Source organism: Miniopterus natalensis, chromosome X, assembly GCF_054644295.1.
Source record: "Miniopterus natalensis isolate mMinNat1 chromosome X, mMinNat1.hap1, whole genome shotgun sequence".
NCBI lineage: Eukaryota > Metazoa > Chordata > Mammalia > Chiroptera > Miniopteridae > Miniopterus > Miniopterus natalensis.
Genome location: NC_142103.1, coordinates 70,939,393 through 70,949,100, shown reverse-complemented (window position 1 = coordinate 70,949,100; position 9,708 = coordinate 70,939,393).

The window sequence follows — 9,708 nt, the reverse complement described above, 5'->3', positions numbered from 1 at the left end:
TTTTTAGGAGGGCAGCATTATCCAAAATTCAAGCTGACTGGAAACCAGGTCCTCAAACAGCAGATTTTAAAGTATGCGAATATACCTCTTTCAGGGGAAGACTGGGAGATGGGCATTTCTGTCTGCACCCTCTTCACTGAACCCTTGAATGATAGCCAGCTAAGAACTGTTTCTTTCTTTGCTACAGTCTTATTGAACTTGTGAATATGAGCTCCACTGGCCACCAGAGCCTGGCAACTAAGGGGATTCCCCTGGGTGACTGCCACAAAAACTGTCATCATACATAAAAACCAGGGTATAAGATGTGTGTACAATCTACCCATTGGGAGTTACTAGTGTTATAGAGCATGGCAGGGAAAGAGTATTAAGATAGTTACCACCCTCTGTGGTCTTTGGAGAGGATTACGGTTGGCCCTTACATGTGTGTTTAATCAGGCTGCAGCTATGAGAATAAGCTAATAGATTTCTTACACAATAGACTGGGTGCCTCAGACTGTTGGCTTTCTTCTGTGCCCTAGGGGTGGTAGCTGATTGAAGACTCTTTCTGAGAGTGACATCAGCATTATGGCAGAATGAGAAGGCTTCTTTGTATCTCTCTTTAAATCTACAAGTTAGACATCTATAACCCAACAAAGGTTTCTCTGTTTAACATACTAGCACAACTAATAGATCCACAAATTGGAAGTGTGCATAATGGAATACACAGGAGAGGCAGGAAGGGGGAAGGACAGAGACAGTGTCTGCAGATGTGGTTCCCAGCTCACAACAGCTGAGACCATGACACCAGCTAATGTGACAGCAGTGAAGAATTCAGGGTATGGACCTCTTACCACTGCCCAGTGGAGGGTTACAGGGGCAGAAGCAGCATTAGCACGTGAGAATCTGGCTCCCTCTCCCCACTTAGGCAGTGGTAACAGCAGTGGGGAAGTTTCTGTGGCCTCTCAGCTACAATGCAGCAGCCATAATGAACAACTAAACAGTACAGTGAGCTCACAAACCCAGCCTCCTCCCCCATATGTCACCTCCCCACCACCACCACAATGGTGGTGCCCCATGACTCAGGTGACCTGGACACCTACCATCCAAGTCATCCAGGCATTGACTCTCACTACCTTTCTGATGCCCCCCACCCCCAACACTGCAACCACAGTGGTGCACGTAGAAAAGGTAAGAGAAAACAAAACGAGCACTGTAGCACAATTTACTGGAAAACAAAAAGAAGGACCTCTAACTATCAACCTACTGAATTGTTAAAATCAAATGGGTATCAAAATAAGAAAAGTGTTCACTACTTCAAATGCTTCAACAGAGGAACGATACATCAAGCTCTATGAACAATCAAGGTAATATGGTAACACAGAATGAAAATGACAGTTCTCCAAAAACCAAACTCAAAGTCATGGAAGATTGTGATCCATGATAGAAAATTCTAAATAGCAGTCATAAAAAAACCCAACAAGAGAGAAGAAAACTCAGAAAGGAAGTTCAATGAGATTGAGGATAAAGTTAATGAACAGGAGGAGTACTTTACTAAAGAGATTGAAATTATTATTCAGGTTCTTCTCTATTCTATTTGTTCTATCAGTTATTGAGAAAGGAATGTTGAAGTCTCCAACTATTATTGTTGATTTATCTTTTTTTTTTTCCCAATTACATAAATCTTGTCTTATATTTTTGAAGCTATGTTGTTTGCATACACATTTCAGATTGTTATATCTTTTTGAAGAATTAATTTTTTACCATTATATAACATTCTTCTTTATCCCTGATAATATTCTAGTTCTGAACTCTGCTTTGCACCATTGTTCCAGCACCATTTGTTAAATAGGCTTCCTTTCTCTATTGAATTGTCTTTGTATCTTTGTCAAAAATTAATCGACCATAAATGTGTGGGTTAATTTATGGACTCTATTCTGTTTTATTAATTTATATTTTCTTTTTATTCCCCCAAATTTAAAACTATGGTGACTATTTTAGCTTCTTTTTTCCCCTTAAATATTTTTTATTGTTGACACTATTACAGATGTCGCCATTCCCCCTCTCTTTGCCCTCCCACCTCCACCCAGCCCCCAAACTCCTTCCCTCTGGCCATCACCACATTGTTGTCTGTGTCTATGGGTTATGCATATATGTTCTTTGGTTAATCCCTTCACCTTCTTTCATCCAGTTACTTTAGCTTCTTAGTAAGTCTTAAAACCAAGTTGCCTTCTGGTCCAATATGTAAGGATCTTGAAAATCATCACAATGACATCAAAGGAATGGAGGTGTGAAAGATCCTCTTGGTCTCTTCCCCTGAAATTTCAAAAAGTTGAACAGATATAACTCAACAAAGGATTCCATGCTCAACATACAGGCACACCTGAGAGATTTTCACATTGAAGCGTCTAAAAGGGAACAAATGGGAACAAACAGGGGAGGCGAGAAGGGAGGAGAGCTCAGACTGGCCACAAACGCAGTCCTGCAGCAGGGGGCTCACAGCAGGCTCAGCCCAGAGAAGGGAGGAAGCCTGCTGTAGCTGGTGCTTCCTTCAGCCAGGAAGAGCAGAGACTCAGTGGGCACTCCTGCAGGAGTGAGCAGTACAAACTGTGGCTGAGTTGAGAGACCTAGGAATAAACTTAACAAAGGATGTGAAAGACCTATATACTGAAAACTAGAAAGCATTATTAAAAGAAATTGAAAAAGACACAATGAAATGGAAAGATATTCCCTGTCTATGGATTGAAAGAATCAGCATAGTTAAAATGGCCAGATTACTCAAAGCAATATACAGATTTAATGCAATTCCCATCAAAATCCCAAAGTCATTTTTTAAAGAAATAGGACAAAAGTAATCAGATTGTATGGAACCACAAAAGATCTTGAATAGCCAAAGCAATCCTGATAAAAAAGAACTAATCCAGAGGTATCACCTTACCTGACTTTAAATTATATCTTGGAGCTATGATAACCAAAACAGCATGGTATTGGCAGATAAACAGACACACATGATCAATGGAACAGAACTGAGAGCCCAGAAATAAAACCACATGCATATGGGCAGATAATTTTCGACAAAAGAACCAGAAACACACAATAGAGAAAGCCTCTTCAATAAATGGTGCTGGGAAAATTGGAAAGCCACATGCAAAAGAATGAAACTATATTACAATTTGTCCCCGTGTACAAAGATTACTAAAAATATGGATCAAAGACCTAAATATAAGATCTGAAACATGTAACCCTTTTCTCCCACACATGCTCAGCCTCCTCCCATCCTCCACCACAATGGTATATTTGTTACAATTGATGATCCTACACGGGCATATTACAATCACCCAAAATCTACTGTTTACATTGCTGTTAATTCTTGATGTTGCACATTGTATGGGTTTGGAAAAATGCATAATGACATATTTCCACCATTGTAGGATCTGCCCTAAATATTTGTACTGATTTTTATTTAATTTGCTGAGGTTTTTTTTTTTTCATTCACTTGGTCTAGAGCCCAGGTGCAAGGAGAAAATACTGCAATAGGGTATGGTTTTCTCTTGGCTGTACTTTGAGATTTTACACAGTACAGGTGCTTAAAACTTAGTACCTTAATAAGTAAATTTTTTACATTGAATATTATTTTGTATTAGCTTCAGGTGTACGACATAGTGGTTAGATAATCATATACTTAAAGTAGAAGAAAACATAGGTACTAAACTTATCAACCTTGATCGTAGAGAACATTTTATGAATTTGACCCCAAAAGCAAGGGAAGTAAAGGCAAAAATAAATGAATGGGACTATATCAAACTAAAAAGCTTCTGCACAGCAAAAGAAAACCCCCAAAATAAAAAAGGTAACTGACTGAAAGGAGATGATATTTGCAAACAATAGCTCTGATAAAGGTTTAATATCCAAAATATATGAAGAACCCATAAAACTCAACACCAAACAAACAAACAAACAAACAAACAATCCAATTAAAAAATGGTTTGAGGACATGAACAGATACCTCTCACAAGAAGACATAAAATCAGCCAACAGATACATGAAAAGATGCTCAACTTCACTTGCTATTAGGGAAATGCAAATCAAAACTACAAAGTGATACCACCTCACACCTATTAGAGCGGCTGTTAGCAACAAGACAAGGAATAGCTAGTGTTGGAGAGGTTGTGGAGAAAAGGGAACCCTCATTCACTGTTGGTGGGAATGTAGACTAGTACAGTCACTATGGAAAACAGTTTGACGATTCCTCAAAAAATTAAGAATAGAGTTACCATACGACCCAGCAATCCCTCTTCTGGATATATACCCAAAAAACTAAAAACCATGGATTCACAAAGATATATGCACCCCTAAGTTTATTGCAGCATTATTTAGTGTGGCCAAGACTCAGAAACAACTGAAGTGTCCTATGATAGAGGACTGGCTAAAGGATATGTGGTACATGTACACAAGGGAATACTACTCAGCCATAAGAAAGGAGGAAATACTGCCATTTGTGACACTATGGATGGACCTTGAGAATATTATGCTAAGTGAAATAAGTCAGTCAGAAAAAGCTAAGAACCATATGATTTCACTCATAAGTGGGATATAAAACTGAAACTTGTGGACATGGAGAGCAGTGTGGTAATTACCAGAGGGAAGGGGGGGGGAGGTGGTGGGGATTGGAGGGGGCCTAATATATGGTGACAGAAGATGGTTTGACTTTGGGTGGTGGGCACACAGTGCAATACACAGATCCTGTATCATAGAAATTTATACCAGAAACTTATATGATCCTATTAACCAATGCCACCCCAATAAACTTAATTTAAAAATTTTTAAAAAAGAAATTGTCAGAGTTTCCATCAGAGTTTTAGCTACCTGTGCTGCTTCAATCCATGAGTGGGACACAATTTCATTGCAAGGCTGAGAAAGAAAAAAACCTGGATAAGTTACACTCAGGCAGGTGACTTGTCTATGTTTTAACTTTCCTCCATTACCTGCCTGCTTTTGGTCACTTCTCGGAGTCCTCAGGTAGAATTTATCTTTTTAAAATTTTGTTCCAAGTTTATAGGTGTAATTAATGGAGAAGGTTGTCTGTTGGAGGTTTACACTGCCGTTGCAAAATGCAGTCTCCCAAGGGCACTGTATTTTAAATCTCATTCTATTTCTTACTCTTTCATTTAACATTATGTTGCTAACTCTCCGTTATTATATGTAGATTTAATTGATTCTCTCTTTCCATTGCATAGAATTCTATCAAATGTTCATATAATATTTTACATATATATTCCATGATCATACATTCCTAGGTTGCCCTAACTTTTTGTCACCACAAATAATACTGTAATAAACATACAGTACATGTTACTTGGTAAGCCTGAGAGAGTGTCTCTGGAGTAGCACTGCTCAATTATAGTGTGAATGGATTCTACATTTCATTTAATACTGCCAGAGTGCTCTCTGAGATGATTTCACTGGTATACATTCTCAACTGAAGTAACTGAGGGTTCCCATTTCCCCATATCCTCACCATCAGCTGACATTATCTGATTTGGTAATTTTCCCCATTTGATAGATGTTGACAGAAGTCTTATTTTTTAAAATTTGTATTTATCTGATTACCAGTGATAATGGGTATTTTTTCATATACTTATTAACTATTAGGTTATACACTTTTGTGAAATGTCTATCGATAGTTCTAACTTATTTTCTACTCGATTTTTCTAGCAGAAAAAAAGATTTTGTGCGTCTTTTTTTGCTGATTTTCAAGAATTCTTTACATATTCTAGATAGCAGTCATTTTTTAGAGACTTTGTAATTTTCTGCCAGTCTTGTACCTATCTGCTTTACTTTGTCTCTTTCCACTGAAAATATTGAATTTTGATGCATTTTCATACATTTTATCGTAACGGGTTGTGCTGTTTGTGTCTTGTTTAACAAATTCTTTCCCACCTCAAAAATCACTAATATATGTTCTATTATAAAGAGATCCTCAAAGCCTTGATAGTTGTATATTCTCATGTAAGTGTTTAAAACTTAAAAATTTTGTATACAGTGAAAGGTAGAGATAAAAAGGTTTTTGTTTTTACTGTACTAACAAGCATGAGGCAAGCTCTTTTTACCGTGATTAATGTGTGCTCTTTGCTTTCAGGCATTTGTGACAGCAGCGGTATGGATGCTCATGGAATAGAAAATCAAACGACTTTGAATTTTAATAAATTTTTATAAACCGTCAAAAAAATGTATTTTTTACATATTTAGAGGCCAATTTTCCCAGCACCGTTTCTTTTCTTTTCTTTTTTTTTAAGTGAAACACGGAGTTTATTCTTGTATTATTATTTATTACTGTATTCCTTTTACTTTTTTTGAGACAGAAGTTTCAGTTTTATTTCATTCACTTTTGTAGCCCCGTAGCTCTATACATGTTAGCACTCGTTAAATAGTTACTGAACAAATTAATGAAATAGATAAATACATGTTGCTTTCACAGCTCCCAACCATTCATTAGAATACCTCAGGGCCTTTGTAGAAACACAGATTAATATAGTTTGTGTCTGGAATTCAGATAAGTAGGAATTTTTATTTTTTAAAATTTATTTTATTGTTGAGAGCATTACAGATGTCCCCCATTTTCCCCCCTTTGTCCCCTCCCCCTGTCTCCCCTCCCCCAGGCCTTTGCCTCTCTATTGTCTGTGTCCATGGGCTATGAATATATGCTTGTAAGTCCTTACATAATCTATCAACCCCTCAGTGATTTATCTCTACCATATGTCAAGTATCCCTATAACATGAATGTTTCTGGATTATCTATTCTGTTCCAATGATATATTATTGATTTGTTACTGTGTTACTAGCACACTTAAAAAAAAACCCCAAAACCTATGTGTTTTCAGGATTCTTTATATCTCCTAAGGAGATTCCATCTTTTTTGCTTTTTTTCAAGTTTGTTTTAGCTATGTGTATCATTATCCTACTAAATATATTTTAGAATTAGTTTGTCTAGTTGCCCTTTCAAAAAATTCATGCTGGAATTTTAGCTGAGATGGCACTCAACTTACAGATAAATTTGGGAGATATTGAAATGTTTATAGTGTTAAATCATTCTATCCATAGATGTGATACATCTTTTCATGTACTCAGGTCACCTTTTATGTCTCTTAATAGAATTTTAGGTTTTATTGTGAAATATGTAATACTTATGATGCATTAATGTACAGATTATAACATAGTGAACACTTGTTAACACATTATCCATACCTATCAAAACTTAACACTTTTAAGGTTTGTTTCCAGAGGTGATATTCAAAATAGTTAAAGACCAGTATGGCATAAACATTGACTAATAAGAATGATCCCTGGCTACCATTTTCTACCAGCCCAATGCCTATGAAGCTCTGCTTGATTTATATATTTTTAAATATAGAGAATATTTTAGATAGAATTAAAGGTACTTTTGTATCTCTTTACAAATTCAATTTTCCTTTCCATTTCTGTGCATTTTTTTCATACTATTACTATAAATGTCTGTATCCATAAGTAATGTATAATGTAGTTTTGCATATTTTCACACTTTGTATAAATGGTATCATACTGAATATATAAGTAGGTAAATGTCCATTTTGATGCATATTTTAACTGTTGTATAGTATCCTATTGAATGAATATGCCACAATTTACTTAACAAATTGCCAGTTTCTTTTCTTTTTAAAATTTTGAGCAGCCTTCTAATTCTGTTCTAGTACAAATAATTGTGCAATAAACATTCATCTTCATGGATCCTTAGGAACAAGTTTCTCTTGTATACAACATAGTAGTGGAATTTTAGGTTCTAGGTTATATTCATCTTTAATTTTGTCAGATAATGTAGTTAGACAAATGCATACCAGGAGAAATACTCAATGAGATACTCATACTCTCCCCAACACTACGTATTATTAATATTTCTTTTTTTAGATTTTAAGGTGTTTTTTTAGTTTTTACTAATTAGATAAAAATATTTTATGCTAATTTGCATTTCCATAATTATATGGTAATTGATTTCCACTTTGGCTAGTCTCAGATGCAGCTTGTTATTTTTGTAGAACCTTTTTTGAGGAAACCTAGATGTACCAAACATACTCTCATACTCCATACTTTTCTAACTTGTGTCCTCTGTTGCAGTCCCTACCTGAAACAACTTGGTACATTCACTGTGCAGGTATGGTTTTGGCTGCACTTAAGAGAAAATCCAACCCCAAACCAACTTCAAAGAAGTGGGGCTTGTATTATGTACTAGGAAAGTTCAGGGATAGAACTGGATTTTGGGACAGCTTAATGAGAAAAACAAAAACAAAAAAATACATTGGGAGAAAGGAGGACAGAAAGGATAAATAGCAGAGGAGGAAACAAAGAAGACGAGGTAATGTAATGTTTCCTTCATTCAACCAATAAACACTTTCTGATGCCCACGCCCTGAAGCAGGACGAGCTTTGGGGGGTCTCAGAAATGAACCAGATCTGCGTGATAAGGCTCTCAAAGAGCTCAGAATCCACCAGGTAGGACAGAGAGTAAACCAGTAAACAGAGAGCTCTCACCCAGTTTGTTAAGTGCTCCGACAGCACCATGCAAAAGAGTAAGGGGGAAGGAAAGACTAGTTAACCTGGGGTGACCTGAGGCTTCTTGCAGAAAGCAGCATTTGAATTAATCCTCTCAGGAGGGCAGGCCTTTTACAGGTGGGCGTGGGGAACAAAGACATTCCAGGTAGAGGAACAGCTTGAGCAAAGGTATGGCAATGACAGAAGGCAGGACATGTTTGGGAGAAGGTGAGCAGTCCACTGTGACAGGAAGTCCTTGAACAACAGGCTGAGGAGCTTGGATTTAAGCCTGCAGGCCAGAGGTCCCTTGGGGGCTGTAGGTATGGTCAGCTTTGTGCTTTGAAATATGGCTGTGAGAGCCTCTGTGAGAATGGAGTGGAGTGGAGCAGGCACACTAGGGCAGAGACCCATCCACGTCTGAGTCACGTGCCCCTACACTCAGAAGGGGCTCCTCTGAGCCTGCAGGCCTCCAGGACTGCTCCTTCTCCCCTTCCCTTCTGCAAATGTCCGTCTCCCACAGCACTCAGCTCAAACATACCTCATCTGGAAGCTTCCAGTGCCTTCCTGTCTGTAACTTCCTCGGTGAGGCCCTCAGTACCCTGACCTGGGATTCCTAGGTGACATGAAGTACTGTTATGCATCCCAACCACACGGAGGACTCTTCAAGCACAGGGTACAAATCTCATCCGTTTTTGCATCTCCAGTGCCTAGCACGGGTTTCGGCACATGGAAAAGCACTGGGAAACCCTTCACTAGGGAGTCAGAGAAAGTACATGAAGGGAAAGAAGAAATGGGCGAAAAAGGGGAGGAAACTCGGGGGGGGGGGGGGGGGAGGAGCGCAGATAAATAGGGTGTTGGGATGGGCCAGAGAAAGGAGAGGAAGAGAGTGGAGAAAAGGGGAGTACAGGGCCAATGTGGGCTTCTTTTCCCTTCCCACGAGCAGAGCCAAGCATGAGCCCTGGCACAGTGAGCGTCAGCCTTTGGAATCATGTGAATGTGGGTTCATATCCTGGTTCTGTCACTCATTGCCCATGTGCCTTTCCACAGGGCACTTCACCTCCCAGGCATTAATTTCATCAGCTGTGAAAGGATAACAATAGTTCCTCCTTCCTGGGGTCTTGGAAACTTGAGACTAGATGTGAGTTCTTTGAGGACAGGAATCCTCCCTCAC